Source organism: Macrobrachium rosenbergii, chromosome 20 (genome assembly GCF_040412425.1).
Source record: "Macrobrachium rosenbergii isolate ZJJX-2024 chromosome 20, ASM4041242v1, whole genome shotgun sequence".
Classification (NCBI taxonomy): Eukaryota; Metazoa; Arthropoda; class Malacostraca; order Decapoda; family Palaemonidae; genus Macrobrachium; species Macrobrachium rosenbergii.
Window position 1 is genome coordinate 42,473,508 of NC_089760.1, and position 20,124 is coordinate 42,493,631.

The 20,124-nt window shown below is 37.9% G+C and overlaps 1 protein-coding gene across 16 annotated transcripts in view; it reads right to left on the reverse strand.

Annotated features, from left to right (window-relative positions):
* Positions 1 to 20,124, reverse strand: part of tei (teiresias) — a 386,546-nt gene that overhangs the window by 239,194 nt on the left and 127,228 nt on the right. The window lies entirely within an intron of this gene.

Consider the following 20,124-nt stretch of genomic DNA (forward strand, 5'->3'; position numbering starts at 1 on the left):
CCCTTTTATGAAAACAATAAAAATGAAATAAAATGTAAAAAAGAAATAAGATACATTGTTTTTACATAAATATCAAATAAACACAAAAGAAATTAGAGTAAAAAACGTATCATAAAAAGAATTGTTTCACACTGAAAATCGTCCATCCATAATCAAAGCTCAACAACACGAATTCTCTTTGCAATGAAAGTAGCATCACAGAGAGAGAGAGAGAGAGAGAGAGAGAAGCCCCGAACGCCATTATCTGAAGTGATGAGAAAATAAAGAAACATCTCCCACATATGTCGTTACAAAACCTCAGGACAAAGCTAAGAAAAAAATAAATAAATAAAATTGCATCACCTCACAACGCCCAGATCACTGACGGGTGGGTGTTTTTACTCGAGTTTTTTCTACTCCCTGTTTTTATTTTGTTATTTTCTACTTTTTTTTAACTTCTTGAGCTATGCAATCCACGACCAAATCCCACGCTTTCTTTAACAGTTCTCCCCCCACCCCAACCCCCTAAAAAAAAAAGCAACCCTTTAAAAACTGAGGCGCTGATGACATGGCATCAGCAGAGAAAGACCTTAACGACCCTCGTCTCTCCCAAGACCTGGAATGACAGCTGCCATTCTACGCGGCTTCTTGCTGGCCAATAAGAGGTTTTCCTGGACCCTGGAAAAACGAGGGAGAAGTAAGAGACATCCAGCCATAAAGGACCATTTGGGGAATGGTCCAGAATCCTGGAACCGTCCTAATCTTGGGAAGAGGTGGGGGGGGGGGAAGGATGAAGGAGGCACGCCGTCCTTCCGGGAGAAAGTATGGAACTGGAACACTGCTGGAATGATGTGCCTGGAAGAGGAGAGAAAGACTTCTGGTTCTTTTCCCTCTCCCCTGCCTTGGCCTCCTGCAGTTAGGGTTTACTTTATGAAGGGAGTGGGGGTAGCAGTAGCGGCTGGGACGGAGGGAGGGATGGAAGAGGAAGGGGGGGTTATGGAGCATACCATTAAGGCCACTCTTCAGCAACTTATGCAAATGTCGATGGACTAAACTCACGCTACGATTCGGTATTGAGAAAGGGGAGGTTATGAGGGGAAGAAACGTCGCAGGAAGGAAAGGAAAGAGAGGAGTAAAGGGGAAACAGACACTCAAAAGATGGGGATAAAATGGAAAACATGCTAAAAATAGAATACCAATACTGGACCAAAAGATCGGGACTTTTGACTAACTGCTTTTACAACTATCAAAATTATTCTTAAAAAAAATAAAATCGCTGTTTTGAGACGAAGTCACACGCGCAGAATTATTCATTTTTTCATACTCCCTTTTTCTTTCCTCCTTACTACCATACTTTGCAGTTCTTCCTATGGCCTCTGTTTTTTCTCTTTTTACTCTAATAACTTTCCTGTCTCCTATGGGCAGCCTATCAGTTTCTTCGCTGTTAAAGCGCCCCCCCCCAAAAAAAAAGATTATATCTGTTTTGTCCTAAATTCCTAAAACGAACATCGACTTTATTTCATGAAGTCTTAATCTCTATTCCTCGAGCTGGAAGCTCTTTCGGCGGACAAAGGGAATGCTAAATACAAGTAAAAAATAAAAAATTAGCCAAAGTTTCTTCGGCGCAATCGAGTTTTCTGTACAGCCGCTATAGCGTATAATCAAGGCCACCGAAAATAGAGCTATCTTTCGGTGGTCTCGGCATAATGCTGTATGAGCCGTGGCCCATGAAACTTTACTCACGGCCCAGTGGTGGCCAACCAAAACAACAAGGAAAAACTGGCAAACCAAATCAACAACAAGGAAAACAACTGGAAGACCAAACCAGTAAACCAAATCAAGGAAAAACTGGCTAACTAAATCAATAAGGAAAACCACAGGGGAAAACTAAATCAGTAAACCAAATCAAGGTAAAACTGGCAAACCAAATCAACGACAAGGAAAACAACTGGCTTACCAAATCAGTGCACCAAATCAGAAAAGGTGGAGGGGTATCAATTTCTCTCTTCCCTTCCCTTCCCTTCTCTTCCCTTCCACACCACCTCTCCCCACCCGCCCACCTTCCCTCCTCGTCCTTTCACGAACCATGCATATGGTTTGAAGGGCAACCCTTCACTTCCCTTCCCCTCTCCGGAGTACCCGGAGTAAGTGAGGCAAAGTACCTCAACAACCACTTCCTACTTCACGGTCCTTATCGCCCTGGTCTCGTTCTCCCACAGCTGATGGCGGCAGAGCGTTCGGTTGTCAAAGTGTAATTAGGAGCAGCTCTGTGACACGAGAGAGAGAGAGAGAGAGAGAGAGAGAGAGAGAGAGAGAGAGAGAGAGAGAGAGAGAGAGAGAGAATCGCTTGAATTACATGAATCAGAAATTTTTTACATTACAGATTTTGTAAGAGAATTATTACATTTGAATATGAGAGAGAGAGAGAGAGAGAGAGAGAGAGAGAGAGAGAGAGAGAGAGAGAGAGAGAGAGTTCGCTTGAATTACATGAATCAGAAATTTTTTCCATTACAGAGAGAGAGAGAGAGAGAGAGAGAGAGAGATAAGCTCAATTGCGTAAATGAGAGAGAGAGAGAGAGAGAGAGAGAGAGAGAGAGAGAGAGAGAGAGAGAGAGAGAGAGAGAGATCGCCTCAATTACGTAAATTACAAGTTTTTTTTTACGTTTAGCTTTAGTAAGCGAATTATTACAATAGACAGCCAGACAGAGAGACACAATACCTGAATACCCGTAGAATGATACATCTTCTCCGGAGGAGAGAGAGAGAGAGAGAGAGAGAGAGAGAGAGAGAGAGAGAGAGAGAGAGAGAGAGAGAGAGAGAACCACTCAAAACCGCACGTACATATCACAAAGGAATATCCCCGACAAGGGAGCAGATAATTAGTGTTCTTTGGAGAAACGCAAGGGTTTAATTAGACATTAATTCTTCGCGATGATTAATATGCCGGAAACATACCTATCTCCACAGCCTGTCCGTGTGCCAGAATAATAAGTAGGTTCTGACCCGACAGAGAGAGAGAGAGAGAGAGAGAGAGAGAGAGAGAGAGAGAGAGAGAGAGAGAGAGAGAGAGAGAGATCTTGCCACAACTTCACAAGATGTGATTTACCTATTTTTATTAAAATAAAAATGTTTACCTTTTTTAATCGATTTTTTATATTGCAGTTAACACCTAATACAATGCAAAACAAATAAAAAGCAGAATCTGCTAATATATGTGTTTGTATATATATATAAATTATATATATATATATATATATATATATATATATATATATATATATATATATATATATATATATATATTATATATATATATATATATATATATATATATATATATATATATATATATATATATATATATATATATATATATATATATATTATATATATATACACACAAACATATATACATATATGTACATATATGACGTATTTGTAACAAAAAAGATTCAATTACTAATAAATAAGATTCTTCTCATTCCATTAAAGTCCCTTTCCTAAATAATCCTCTGCTTATCTCCTACAAGGTACTAAATGTCTGAGCAGTCGAGGTCATTAGAATCTGAAACAATTTTATCCAGACTTCGGAGCAGGGCAAGGCCGAGCAACCATTATTTATGGTAGCATGACATTTATGGCAAAAGATCAAGTCTGTGGCCTTTCGCTGGGAATTTGGGGCTCCTAGAACTAATCTCCAACGTCAAGAACAAAATCAAGAACTCAGACCAGGAATGATATTATCTTTCATGTTATGTTCCATCGTCAAATAATCCAAAAATCGCCCAAACACCAAAGGATTATAGATGTCAGATTGAATTTTTTATGAAGCTCACTCGTCACTTATTTGTTTTATGTAAAAGAAAACCACTGTGTTGGACTTTGTCCGTCCGCATTTTATTCTGTCCGCACTTTTTCTGTCCGCTCTCTGATCTTAAAAACTACTGACGGTAGAGGACTGCAAATTGCTATGTTGATCATCCACCCTCCAATCATCAAACATACCAAATTGCAGCCATCTAGCCTTGGTAATCTTTATTTTATTTAAGGTTACAGTTAGTCATAATCATGCATCTGGCAACGATATAGGGCAGGCCACCAATAAGCTGTGGTTAAAGATTCATGGGCCGCGGCTCATGCAGCATTATTCCGAGACCACCGAAAGATAGATCTATTTGCACTGGCCTTGATTATACGCTGTACGAAAAAATCAAAACTTCGGCGCACCTTTTACTTGATTTTTTTTAGCAATCAATCTACTGAACCACTACCATGAGAGAAAATGAGGAATTTAAGTTTTATTCAGATATAATCTACTTCTGAGAAGTGTTTCCTCTGTAACGAATGCTGAGCTACTGGTCAAATCCCAAGTCCCTCCAAAATTACAGCTGATTCTCAGTTACTTCTGTTACCATCCAATGTTTCGGTCACATAAAATCTGGGTTAAAAGCGCATGTCTCGAGTCACATCTCTTCTTTGAATATCCAACACCAAGTTGAATTCCGTACATAAATGATACAACGATACAACAGAAACAGATACATAAGTAGACCACTAACAAGGTTGTGAGTGCAAAGAAGTATGAATAAATCGGATACATGAATGTAAGTGGGAAAGAGAAACACTGGAGTGCTGCGAGGCCTTTTAGACTGTAAAGACGACAGTCCAAAGGCCTCGCAGCACTCCAGTGTTTCTCTTTCCTTTGTGGATTTTGTCTTTATCTATGTATTCATCACGTTCCATATTTTCGTGATTCAGTTACACACACACACACACACACATATATATATACACACACACACACACACACACACACATTATATATATATATATATATATATATATATATATATATATATATATATATATATATATATATATATTAAACAGTCCAACTTCCTCTACAGCAGACGCCAATACTTCGTCATCATTTCTCTGGCACCCAGAGGAGTAGGTATCGGTATATGGGCATCACTGTCACGCAACCTCAGGCACTTGTAAAACCTCCTCAACATTCTCTTGTAGCACTCCTAAACACTCTCGGAACCCCCTTCTCGAGTCTTCTTCTTCTTCTTTTCTCTTTCGGAGGGGACAGGGAAACAATGCTGGGAGAGGGATGAGAAGTGACAGAGAGGGAAAGAATGACACAGGGGCAGAGAATGTAAATATCTGTATTCCTAGTGTGGTTTTTAGTTTTCTGCTAAAGAAACTATTGTGCCGGCTTTGTCTGTCCTTCCGCACTTTATTCTGTCCGCCCTCAGATCTTAAAAACTACTCAGGCTAGAGGGCTGCAAATTGGTATGTTGATCATCCACCCTCCAGTCATCAAACGTACCAAACTGCAGCCCTGTAGCCTCAGCAGTTTTTATTTTATTTAAGGTTAAAGTTAGCCATAATCGTGCATCTGGCAACGATATAGGACAGGCTACACCACCGGCCCATGGTTTAAGTTTCATGGGCCGCGGCTCATACAGCATTATACCTAGACCACCGAAAGATAGATCTACTTTCGGTGGCCTTGATTATAAGATGTACAGAAAACTCGATTGGGCTGAAGAAACTTCAGGGCATTTTTTACTTGTTTTCTTCTGAATGGCGATGAAAACCACTTATAAAATAACTCTTCAGTCTGTACAACAAAAATAATGACATCGACAACAGAGGCATAATGAAAAAATCTTAAAACATTGTCCAATCTCAGGTTTGTTGTTCGAATACGAAGGTTTCTGTTGGAGAACTATGTAATGTTGGAAGTTAAAAATGATACATTCTGTTGGAGAACTACGTAATGTTAGAAGTTAAAAATTATACATTCTGCTGGAGAACTATATAATGTTGGAAGTTAAAAGTGATACATTCTGCTGGAGAACTATGCAATGCTGGAAGTTAAAAATGATGCACTCTGCTTGTTAATTATTTGAGACAGGAATATTTGGGATAAATGAAAACCCATACTGAGTTCATAAGCTTAAACTAGGTGAACTGTAATATGAACCTACCAACACATTTACTTCTAGAATTATATACTGCAAATGTCAAAATGAATATATATATATATATATATATATATATATATATATATATATATATATATATATATATATATATATATATATATATATATATATATATATATATATATATATATGTAAAATAATACATACACATATATATAAATACATATATATATATATATGTAAATATATATACAGTTATATATATATATATATATATATATATATATATATATATATATATATATATATATATATATATATAGAGAGAGAGAGAGAGAGAGAGAGAGAGAGAGAGAGAGAAATCTATGGATGCTGAAAGGATGACGTATAGTGCCAAATTTACCTCAAAAATATTACTGTCAAGACCATACGCTACAACAGATACTCTTGGACCAACCAATAACAGAACGCATTTTACAATTACAGCAACTCCGATTACGTCACTTGACGTCTGGAGAAAGACGTAACGCATCAATATGTGGCAGATGGCTTTAATCCTCTCGATAATGCCATCAACAAAAGGCCACTTCCAGGAAGAACACCTGGGGGCCTTCACGAATAAGTAAAATGGAAGGCCAGTTCAGTGGCTATTGCGATTATTTAAGAGGAGTATGGTTTAATAAAACCATTCCCCAAAATTGCTTATTGTCGCTTTTTCTGTGTTTTTCAGAAGAAGGTTGTTTTCGTATTCAATACTTTGTCTTTTATTCTTGTCGGTTTCCTGAATGACTGTATACAGTTTGGGCAGGATACCATCTGTTTCACTTGCAATTTAATAGTCAAAACTGCCCTTTGGAAAAAAAAAAAAAAAAAAATCGAGTTTTCTGCACAGCCGGTACAGCGTAAAATCAAGGCCACCAAAAATAAATCTATCTTTCGGTGGTCTCGGTATAATGCTGTATGAGCCGCGGTCAAAGAATCTTTAACCACGGGTCGGTGGTGGCCTAGCCTATATCGTTGCCAGGCTAGGCCACCATCGGCCCGTGGTTAAAGATTCTCGTATGGCTAACTTTAACCTTAAATAAAATAAAAACTACTGAGGCTAGAGGGTTGTAATTTGGTATGTTTGATGTTTGGAGGGTGGATGATCAACATATCAATTTGCAATTTGCAGCCCTCTAGCCTCAGTAGTTTTTAAGAAATGCGGGCGGACAGAATAAAGTGCGGGCGGAAAGACAAAGCCGGCACAATAGCTTTCTTTTACAGAAAACTAAAAATCACGCAAAACGCACACAGAGACACAACCATATCATAAAGCCATCAACCGTATAAATGGGTATAAATCAAAAGATTTCCCAGGTGCAAAGGAGAGCCAATTAACCTATCTCAAAGGCACACCTGCATTTCACCGCCAAAGGGAGAAATTGACACCTGACACAAGCCTGATATCCCATCGGATGTAGATCATCATCGGCATCATTAGAGAGAGAGAGAGAGAGAGAGAGAGAGAGAGAGAGAGAGAGAGAGAGAGAGAGAGAGAGAGAGAGAGAGAGAGTCCGGAAAAGTGATGCATTACCCCTTTGACAAACTTTTCTGTTAGTGGCATCAATGAAAACAAACAAGGGAGAGAGAGAGAGAGAGAGAGAGAGAGAGAGAGAGAGAGAGAGAGAGAGAGAGAGAGAGAGAGAGAGACTCCCCTTATGACAAGCTTTTCTGTTAGTTACATCAATGAAAACAAACAAGGGTAAGAGAGAGAGGGAGAAAGTCCGGAAAAGTGATGCGTTTCCCCTTTCACAAACTTTTCTGTTAGTGGCATCAATGAAAACAAACAAGAGAGAGAGAGAGAGAGAGAGAGAGAGAGAGAGAGAGAGAGAGAGAGAGAGAGAGAGAGAGAGATCCCCTTATGGCAAACTTTTCTGTTAGTTACATCAATGAAAACAAACAAGGGAGAGAGAGAGAGAGAGAGAGAGAGAGAGAGAGAGAGAGAGAGAGAGAGAGAGAGAGAGTCGAGAATAGTGATGTCTTTCCCATTTGAAAAACTTTTCTGTTAGTGGCATCAATGAAAACAAACGAGAGAGAGAGAGAGAGAGAGAGAGAGAGAGAGAGAGATCCGGTAACAAATCATTGAAAACAAACAAGGATGAAAGAGAGAGAGAGAGAGAGAGAGAGAGAGAGAGAGAGAGCGAGAGAGAGAGAGAGAGAGAGAGAGAGAGACCATTCCACCCCACCTGTTGGAGAATGATGTCGACCACTCTCCGGGATATTTAATTCCGCTTAATATTCGTCCATAAATATGCGAGAGCGTGCGATTGGGACAGAGCGAATCAAGCGACATCAGATTGGTCGCTGATACTCTCAATCTTCGCTAGCGTCCAAATGCTTTTATTGAGTGAGGTCACTCTCTCTCTCTCTCTCTCTCTCTCTCTCTCTCTCTCTCTCTCATCCTTTTTAGTTTCCGGTACAAGAAAATTATTGTGCCGGCTTTCTCTGTCCGTCCGCACTTATTTCTGTCTGCATTTTTTTTCTGTCCGCCCTCAGATCTTGAAAACTACTGAGACTAGAGGGCTGCAAATTACTATGTTGATCATCCACCCTCCACTCATCAAACATACCAAATTACAGCCCTCTAACCTCAGTAGCTTTTATTTTATTTAAGGGTAAAGTTAGCCATAATGGTACGTCTGGCAACGATATAGGACAGGCCACCACCAGGTCGTGATTAAAGTTTCATGGGCCGCGGCTCATACAGCATTATACCAAGACCACCGAAAGATAGATCTATTTTCGGTGGCCTGGAGTATACGCTGTAGCGGCTGTACAGAAAACTCGATTGCGCCGAAGAAACTTCGGCGCATTTTTTACTTGTTTGTTTTCATTGATCTGTTACCAACAGAAAGGGTTGTCGTAAGGGTCTCTCTCTCTCTCTCTCTCTCTCTCTCTCTCTCTCTCTCTCTCTCTCCCGCCCCCCGGGGGCACAATTCCTCCGAAAGGGTGACAGACCTTGATTTCATAAGCGGTGTTATCGCCCCGAATGAAAAGGCCGGATTTACGCTCCGTCGTTTAGAAAGAGTTCCGGCGACACTTCGACGCCGTTAATGTTACAGGTAGAGAGATGGAATGGGGTCACAAATTCCCCCAAAGGGCCTTGTTTTTACTGGGTGGGATCGCTGCGTTCCAAGACAAATGGTGGTACGGAGCGAGGTCCAAAGAAAAGGGCTTCTTTGGACCTTGGTAAGGAATGGCTGTACGTACCTTAATTACAGGACACGAAAAACTATTCTAGCTGGGTACTAAAACAAAAAGTCTAAGTAATTTGACTAACCAATAATCAGAAAAAACATAAGTTTTATTATTATTATTATTATTATTATTATTATTATTATTATTATTATTATTATTATTATTATTATTATTATTATTATTATTTCGACTAACCAATAATCAGAAGAAACTTAGGTATTATTATTATTATTATTATTATTATTATTATTACGACTAACCAATAATCAGAAAAAACACATAGGTATTATTATTATTATTATTATTATTATTATTATTATTATTATTATTATTATTATTATTATTATTATTTCCACTAACTAATAATCAGAAAAAACACACAGGTATTATTATTATTATTATTATTATTATTATTATTATTATTATTTTACTAACCAATAATCAGAAAACCATAATATTAAAATTATATTATTATTATTATTATTATTATTATTATTATTATTATTATTATTATTATTATTATTATTCAGACGATGAACGCTATTCACATGGAACAAGCCCACCACTGATTTGAAATTCAAGCTTCCAAAGAACATGGTGTTCATCAGAAATAAGTGACAGAAGGTAATGGGAAATACAGAAAGAAGAGATCACTCATCAAAATAGAACAAATAAATTAACAAATGAATAAATAATTAACTTTAACTTTACACAGGTCCCAAAGCATTCACGGAGCAATGCAAAACTATGCAGAAAAGTGACAATGCTTATTTGCTATCAATATTTTTTCATTTCACCTCACCAAGTGTTCACTACGCCCATACAATATCTATAAAGAAAATTTCACGGTTTGCTACATAATACAAGCATGTATCACAATGAAGAAACCTCACACTGAATCAATTATCAATAGACGACATACGATTACCTCAGATGATAAAAAGCGTAAGATGACAAAGCAGAAACTTCGATTTCCTTTCCAGTACAAAGATTCCAATCACTTTTGACTGGGAAAAGCAATTCACCTCGATGTTTCAATACTTACCTCCAATGGAAATCCATTCCATGACGCCAATCTCTTCAAAAGATATTTCCTTTTGTCAGTCTTGGCTCTATTATTATTATTATTATTATTATTATTATTATTATTATTATTATTATTATTATTATTATTCAGAAAATAAACCCCAATTCATATGTAAAAAGACTACAGAGTCACTGACTTAATAAGTCAACTTCCAACGAATATGTGTTCATTTGAAAGAAGTTACAGAAGATAATAACAAATACAGAAAGAAGAGAAGCTATTAGAAAAAAAGATAAATGAATATATCAGTAGATAATCAGATAAAAATATGAAATCATTAAAGTACAAGGTGAACTGTTTTGAGTGTAGTAAAGTATTGGATCATCAACTGAACTTTTGAGGCTCTAATTGCACACCTTCAGAGAGAACATGTGCACACACAGACATGGATAGATATATAAATAGATAGATAGATGAACAGACAGAGAGATAGATGGATAGATAGATAGATAGATAGATAGATAGATAAATCGGTTGACGGGTTGCTTAAAGTGCATGCTGACCGATATGTCAATTGAGGAGAAATTATTCTATGTCACTAACTGATTTTTGGTTTGACATGCCTCCTGGTACTACAACGCCGAGGTATAACTGTAACTTTGTCCAGAATTAGCTTTCCTTCCCCATAGTGCCAATTATAACCTGGAAATAAAAAAAAGCTGAATCCTGGAACTGGCTAATCCTTAAGGGATTCGCTTTGCTTCCACAGAGTGCCAATTATAACCTAGAAACGAAAAAAAAAACTTGACCAAAACATGGCCTTCCCTGTTTAATTTCCATAGTTTATCTTTAAAACTTTACCCTCCGAAAAACTTTCGCCAAAAAAACCCAACACAAAATTTTTGTTGAAATTCTCCACTTTTTCCTTAAACTTACTCCTTCAAGATATCCTAAAGAATGGTTGATAAGTTTTTGTAAGACATCCCAAAATATCGTTGACGAATTTTAATAATAAATCCTAAAAAACCTTGAATAACATTTTTAAATATATCCCAAAAAGTCGCTGATAACTTTTAAAAAGGTATCCTAAAAATCGCAGATAATTTTTATTCAAGATAAATAAAAAAAATCATTGATAACTTTTATATTAAAGATATCCTCAAAAACCGTTGACAATTTTTTTACTAATATAAAATTCGTCGACAAATTTTAAATAAAAGATACTCTAAATAAATCGTCAATAACTTTCACAAGACAGATGTTCCCCCAAATCCGTTGATAACTTGACGAAGACTTCCCAAGTCCCCACCGAAAACTTACCGCTAAAACTTACTTCTTCCAGATTTCTCTTCACGGAAACGTCCCACGTCCAAACGGGATAGAAATCGATGAGATTATTTGGTCGGCCGCAAGCCGATGCTCTTTCTCAGGAATACCGAAAGAGAGAGAGAGAGAGAGAGAGAGAGAGAGAGAGAGAGAGAGAGAGAGAGAGAGAAAGGAACACCTGGGTAAAGCCAACACCCTTCCCCTTTCCCTCACCCCCTTCTTTGCTTTTCCAGAACTATCCCCTTTTTCCAGTTGGGTAGGTTTCCATCCTCATCGGCTTGGCACGGAAAGCTTATTGAAGGCTAACACTAAATACAGCGAGGTGCTTTGGTTATTATCATAAAACTTAAACATGCTTTGTTCACAATGCCTGAATGTTTAAAGAAAATCAGCTTATCCTTGGTAAACATACATATAAAATGATCCTCAATCTACTGACACACTAGGGAACAAGGGTGTTGAGACAAATACTTCAATCATTTAAAGAAACATCTTTGGCAATTATAATAGTTAATATAAATACCGAAGACTCTCATATCACTTGAATTGTGCTTTTATAACTATCCTATTACTTAGAATGCCATGCTCCTATTTTTCACATCGATAAATTCAATCAGCTTCAATATTTGACAAGTACGACCGTATTTCCATTTCGGTAAAACCTATATCAACGTTTATCATTTTTCATCTACTGGAAATGACTAAATCAGACATCGTCATAAAGGAGAGGGAGCTGAACTTGAGTGTAATAAAAAAACAAGTAAACAACTTCGGCGTAAACTAGTTTTATGTACTGCGTATAATCAAGGCCATCGAAAACAGATCAATCTTTCGGTGGTCTCGGTATGATTTTGTATGAACCGCGACCCATGAAACTTTAACCACTGCCCGGTGGTGGCCTAACCAATATCGTTGCCAGAAGCACGATTATGGCTAACTTTAACCTTAAATAAAATAAAAACTACTGAGGCTACAGGGCTGCAATTTGGTGTGTTTGATGATTGGAGGGTGGCTGATCAACATACCAATTTGCAGCCCTCTAGCCCCAGTAATTTTTAAGATATGAGGGCGGACAGAAAAAGTGCGGACGGACAGACAAAGCCGGCACAATACTTTCCTTTCACAGAAAACTAAAAAAATTCAACAATGTCAGTCCCATACACGAAATATTTATCTGACAACAAACGGAAACGCAGAATATCCTCTGCCCCACGAAAGCGTATCTGTCAACGCTAAGAGAATCCAATAAGCAGCTCTTCCTAATCCAGGCAGCGCCCAAACCAACAAAATAAAAATGACGAGAGCTTATTCCTCCGTCGGTGACAGAATCCCATATTCCCGACGAGGCCTAACAAACAAGGCTCCTGTTGTTGACATTGCAACTCAACGACTGAAAAGTCTCTTGTTTGTTGCTGGCGATTCTCGTTGATGGCTGGATTTTGTTCATTTATTTAATTGTTTATCAAGCTATGAATTTATTTTTTACTGCCTTTTCACATTATGTTTTGATTAATCACGAGAGAGAGAGAGAGAGAGAGAGAGAGAGAGAGAGAGAGAGCTTTTGAATTTAGTTTTACTGCCTTTTACAATATGTTTTGATTAATCACGTTTGAGAGAGAGAGAGAGAGAGAGAGAGAGAGAGAGAGAGAGAGAGAGAGATTTAAGGCTTTTATTGCCTTTTTTTTTTTTACATATTTTGATTTAATAATGTTTGGTCGTTTTATTTTCATAGTGTCATGACTCAGAGAGAGAGAGAGAGAGAGAGAGAGAGAGAGAAATTGTAGCTTATATTGACATACACGCATTAGTAGCCTTAATTCTTTAGCATTTAATGTACTTGCTTCCTCTAGTTTTACATCGAGTTGAGAGAGAGAGAGAGAGAGAGAGAGAGAGAGAGAGAGAGAGAGAGAGAGAGAGAGAGAGAGAGAGAGAAAGAGAGAATTGTAGCCTATATTTACATATACGTATTATTAGCTTTATTTCATCAGCATTTAATGTGGCTGGTTCCTCTTGCATTTGCATCGGGTTGCAATAGTTATCAGCTGGTATTTATGACACGTTTTACTGCAGCCCGGCCACACTCTTTGAGCAACAAAACAACCAAGTAAAAAATGCGCCGAAGTTTCTTCGGCGAAATCGAGTTTTCTGTACAGCGTATAATGCTGTATGAAACTCCCAGCCACGGTCTATGAATCAGCCACGGCCAGGTGGTGGTCAGTGTTGTTGGGATCTATAGCTGTTCCAGACACACGATCATGGCTAACTTTAACCTTAAATCAAATAAAAACTACTGAGGCTAGAGGGCTTACATTTGGTATGTTTGGTGATTGGAGAATGGACGATCAGCATACCAATTTGCAGCCCTCTAGCCTTATTAGTTTTTAAGATATGGGGGCGGACAATAAAAGTGCGGACAGAATACAGTGCGGACAGAATACAGTGCGGACAGAATAAAGTGCGGACGGACATACTCGTACATAGCCATCTCAATCGTTTTCTTTCACAGAAAACTAAAAAACACGTAATACTTAAAATAAAATGACTTTCCCTGCCACAAATAAACCCCGCTAGGAATTCCTCGAGCAAGCTATACACTTCATAGCCGAGGGAACACGACCATGAACTGAGTTAATTAAATAAAGCTACAATCTACATAACTGCGTTACGTTGCAGGCTTTCTGCAGCTTAACTAAACCGTGAAGCCGTTCGCGATGGTTCCCAACAATGCTGAAGGCCTTCTATATGATTCTCTTCCTTCTACTCTTCTTCTTCTAACTTTGAATATCTCTCTTCTTCGCTTACCGGGGTGGTTGAAAGAGATGTTACACTGGACCAAATAATGTTCCTGCAAAACATGACATTAATAACCTCTCTCTCTCTCTCTCTCTCTCTCTCTCTCTTATTATATATTTTCCTATCAGAAAAAGGTATTGACTTTCTGTAAATGAATATTTATATCTTCCTGTCTTAAAAATAAACTCTCTCCCTCTCTCTCTCTCTCTCTCTCTCTCTCATTATATATTTTCATATCAGAAAAAGGTATTGTCTTTCTGCCAATACATATCTTCCTGTCTTAAAAAGATCTCTCTCTCTCTCTCTCTCTCTCTCTCTCTCTCTCTCTCTCTCTCTCTCTCTCTCTCTCTCTCTCTCTACATTTTCCTATAGAAAAATATTGTCTTTCCCTAAATATAAATTTCCTCTCTTAAAAGTTCTCTCTATTTCTTTCTAAATATATATTTTTTCTCTCAGAATAAAGGCACATCTCTCTCTCTCTCTCTCTCTCTCTCTCTCTCATTATACATCTCCCTATAAAAAATACTATCTTTCCCTAATTATACATTACCTCTCTTAAAAGTTCTCTCTCTATTTCTTTCTAAATATATATTTTTCTTCTCAATATAAAGGCGCATTCTCTCTCTCTCTCTCTCTCTCTCTCTCTCTCTCTCTCTCTCTCTCTCTCTCTCTCTCTCTCTCTCTGAGGGCCATAATACTTTAACAGAAGAAAACATTCGCATACATTTCCCTATTATACTGGTCAATAAAATAGCGTGAGGGCTAAAGTGGAACTACTTGCAGTTAATGCACCGTTGTTATTATTCCAGGGGATAATTATATGAGAGTTAAGAGCCTCTTAACAAGAGGCCTTCACCCTAATGGAATGCGATGTAATTACGCCTGCCGAGGACACTCGACCCAGGTGAAATGCAACGTTAACGAGAATCAAAATAGGAAGTGTGGCTCCCCTTTTCTTCCTGGACTTCTGAAAACAAGAAGCAAAGTAGGTGGTGTTATCCCTCTTATCCGGGACTTCTGAAAGAATGTGTTTGCAATTCCACGCTGGAAAAAGAGACCCTCTAAAGAAAGCGAAAGCGAAGGAAAAACCGTAGGATTCAATTCGAATGGAATTAGGTCCTTAAAGGTGGAAAAACAACTGAGGTCAGTCTCTCTTAGAAACATGTTTTGAAAATCCTTGCCTTTCCGTTTTCAAACGCTTACGGTTTTTGCAGTTGGCTGCGAAGTAACGACGCAAAAATATAAATATTCTCCTGACAAAAATAATTCCTGAAAAGAGAAATAATTACTAAACATTTCTCCTGTTCATGTCATAAAATTACTGCCATTACTGTAAGGAAGGAGACTCAGTAAAACCCTCATGAACTGAAAGATGCCTCTGCACCGGAAGGTAATTCAAAAATTACTGTTACGGATATATAAGTGTCTGTCCCTCGCTGGCTCTCACATTAAAGGCTACGATACCTGATGTTCTCAAGAGGACACTATAAAAATATCAGCGTGTTAAGGAGAGAAAACCGAGATAAATGAACCGACTTTAATTTGCTACGACTTACACGTGAAAAAATACGTGCCCAAAAGAAATGAGACATCCACTTTTACAGCTTTATAAACTTTGTGGTGTCATCTTGTTGTCATTTAATTAGTCAATTTGTCTTAGCTTTAATTTTAAATGTTAAATTATTGTAACAATATATTAGCTAGTTTTCCTCCTCTGGTGGTTCTTGTGTTTACGTTTTCACTAACGACCATTTTGTCTTTCATGTTTTGAGGGTGTACGGCTTTTCTCCCCAGCGCCCCCCCGTCCGCCCCAGGAGGCCGAGGGGTTGTCAACGTCCCGAAGGAAGTTGTGGACAATTGTGTTCTGAACCTTGACCTGGGCGTTTCTACTTGATTTTGGCCGCTGCTGTTGACTACTACGTTTTTGGCATCTTGAACTTGGGATTATTTTGGATCCACTTCCCTCAGCAGCTGGAGGATTTATTCATTTATTATCCTGCTACGCCCTTGGTTCAGTTACCATAGCCAAGGGGACCTCTCTGTCTAACGGTACGGTATTTGAACTATTATTAGTTTGTATGCTGAGCAAGACGCGCGGCCTCAGTTGGATTACGGCCTGTGAATTGGTGGAGGTATAGGCCAGCGCCGTAGTTGGGCCCATAACTTGACAACGCCTTGTCTCAATCTCCAGACGTGGAGATCCTTAGTTTAAACAGATCACGGCTTTGTTACAAGAACCACCTCTGATTACTTTAGTGTTGTATTTTGGTTAGGTTATTCATTCTTTTTGAACTTCTCCTCCTTTCTGGGCCCCCTCCATATTGCGCTTGAATGTGTTGTGTTTCTATTTATTAGTTGGGTAAGTGTTTTTTTTATATATTAAGTGTAACTGTTTTTCATTATAATTGTTGTATCTAGTGGTTCAGGCGTCATTTCTGTCTATATCTTCATGTATTAAAATTAAGTTATTTTTCTTAGTGTTTATTTTCACCCCCAAATTAGTTTTGCACACATTGGTTGATAGTCTTGTGATACGATTTCACTTACTGTGAATTTCGTATTCTGGTTAGTGAATACTAGTATTGGATAATTATACAAGTGTATGTTGTGGTGGTAAAACGACCCATCACAGTGGTTTTAAGCCTTCCCTCTTTAGAGACGAAATAAGTAAGTGAAATCGTAATGAATGGATTGGTAGGAAAAAACAGGAAAATAAGTTTGTAATGAATCAAAAGGAAGTCAGACGATGGTAAAATAAGTGACAGGACAATATCGCTGTGGCTTATACAAAACAGATAATTTACGGTTATAAATTAACATAATAAAATAAATGACACGAAAATAAATTAAAATAAGTGATAGGACATCAGTTTTGTGGTTTATACAAACCAAATAATTTACGTTTATAAATGCACATAATACAACAAGTGATAGGACAATAGCTATGTGGTTTATACAAAACCAATAACTTACGGTTATAAGGTAACATAGTAAATCAACATAATAAATCAACAAATATTACCTGTAAGAACTCAATATGAAAACGAAAAAGAATGAAAAAGAACATGCTTGTTGAATCGATACCGAACGCTTTCTTTCTAAAGTTACCTCTCATCGTCCAAGGAAGAAAATATAAAAAAAAATAGGTAAAATCTAAGGAACAAAGGCTCTCAGAATAAAAAAAAAAAAAGGTTACCAAACTTTTGTGAGAACAGGGAGAAGCTCCAAGACTGTAGTTTATTCACCGGGGCCTCATCAATAATTCAACAGCATAGTTGGAGAGCTGGAAGCTTCCTTACTTTCCAAACTTAGTAGCCTCCTTGGAGGAGGATGAAGGTTACAATAAGGTAACCTTTACTCGAAATGTTATGGGGAGCGTAATTTTCACCACCAACTCTTTATTTATTTCTCTTTACCTTCCCTTATACTTCTTCTTAACGAACACCATAATAGTCTTCGGAAGCTCTAACTTTAAGTCAGTGGCCCCTTTGGTGGGCTTGTTCCATATGAATAGGCTTCATCTTCTGGATGATAATAATAATAATAATAATAATAATAATAATAATAATAATAATAATAATAATAATAATAATAATAATAATAATAATAATAATAATAATAATAATAATAATAATCAAGAAGAAAGTATCGCTCCTTGATGTCGCAATACCATGGGACACCAGAGTAGATCAGAAAGAAAGAGAAAAGATTGATAAGTATCAAGACCTGAAAATCGAAATAAGAAGGATATGGAATATGCCAGTGGAAATTGTACCCATAATCACGGGAACACTAGGCGCGATCCCAAGATCCCTGAAAAGGAATCTGGAAAAACTATAGATGCCGAAGTAGCCCCAAGACTCATGCAGAAGAGTGTGCTACTAGAAACAGCGCACACAGTGAGAAAGGTGATGGACTCCTAAGGAGGCAGGATGCAACCCGGAACCCCACACTATGAAAACCACCCAGTCGAATAGGATGACTGTGATAGACAAAAAAAAAAAATAAAATAAAATAATAATAATAATAATAATAATAATAATAATAATAATAATAATAATAATAATAATAATAATAATAATTATAAGCTTTAACCAAGCAAATAACCAAAAGCAATAAAATTTTAACCGCAACAAAATGTAATTAAACGCTTTTTATAAAAAACATTTTTGTTCCAATAATCCCTCATATTTACATTTGGCTTAACCAATAAACCAAGAGTAAAACTGCTGATAGTTGAATCGATACAGTTATGAAAAATATATACGGGATTATTATTATTATTATTATTATTATTATTATTATTATTATTATTATTATTATTATTATTATTATTATTATTAAATAAATAAATAAAAAATATTTAATAAATACAAAATATAAACAATAATAATGGCTCAAAATTACAGTACAAACAAAACCTCTCTTGTAGATTTAATGATGTTAAGCTAGGGTCTGATTAACAAATAATTGGCCTTTATAACATACAGGGGTTGTCTCGTTACAACATCCCAGACAGACCAGCATAAAGTAAGTGTTTTTAACTATAGTAAATACCTTCCGACATAATAACGCAATGGGCGTTTTTCAGTCACTAGCAATTTTATATTTATGCATACAGCTTAATTTTTAATTCCTTTCTAATCATGAACTTTGACATTGCCGAACCCATATTAAAAATCTTCGTTTTGTATTACTGTTATTTATCTATGGTAATTCTAGTAAGATGATTTCATAACTGGAATTTCGAGTCACTAGCTTTCATCATACAATTTTGGTCGCACAAAGTAACACCAACAAATAAGTCTTTGGGAGGAGGGGGAGGCGGAAGGGGAGGGGTACATAAAGCCATGTCGAGTCACTAGCTTTCATCATACAATTTTGTTCGCACAAAGTCATACCAACAAATAAGCCTTTGGGGAGGGATGCTGGTGGAGGAGAAGGAGGAGGAGGAGGGGAGTATAAAACCATTTCACAAACTCGTGACCAAGTCCTTCAAACTATGACAGTTCGGGGTTTTCAATAACCCAAACACGACGGCGAAAGTCGCGACAGAAACTGACCAACCTTCGAAATAGCGAAAACATCGACTCCTTCATTCGTCAGGAGAGAGACGCCCTGGACAATAATGAAACACAAAGCTCGAGACATAAACCTCGTGGGAGGGGGAGGAAAAAGGCCTCGCCCTCATGTATCGAATCTCCAATGAACCTTGCAGCGGGTTACAACCGCCATAAATTTCCAATAAGCTTTTAGGATGTCGCTGGAACCGCTTTCCACAACTTCTGGAAGAAGATCTCCTTCCAGATTCTTTCGTTCCAGCGAGAAGGAGGAGTCTTACTTGTCCTGACAGTTTTAGTGCTTGTTCAGAAAGGCCGTCTACAAACTGTCTCCGGCAGAGATGAAGGGGGTTGAGGGGAGAGGGTTGGAGGGGAGAGGGTTGGAGGGGAGAGGGTTGGAGGGAAGAGGGGTTGAGGGGATGAAGGGGGTTGAGGGGAGGAGGAGGTTGAGAGGAGGAGGTGGTTGAGGGGATGAAGGGGGTTGAGGGGATGATTAGGTTGAGGGGAAGAGGGGGTTGAGGGGAGGTGGTTGAGAAAAGATGGGGGTTGAGGGGAGGAGAGAGTTGAGAGAAGATGGGGGTTGAGGGGAGGAGAGGGTTGAGGGGAGGAAGTAGTTGAGAGGAGAAAGGGCTTGAAGGGAGGGGGTTGACGGGAGGAGGGGTTGAGGGGGTTGCAGGGAGGATGGGTTGGGGGAGGAGGAGGTTGAGAAGGAGAGGGTGTTGAGGGGGAGAGGGTGTTGAGA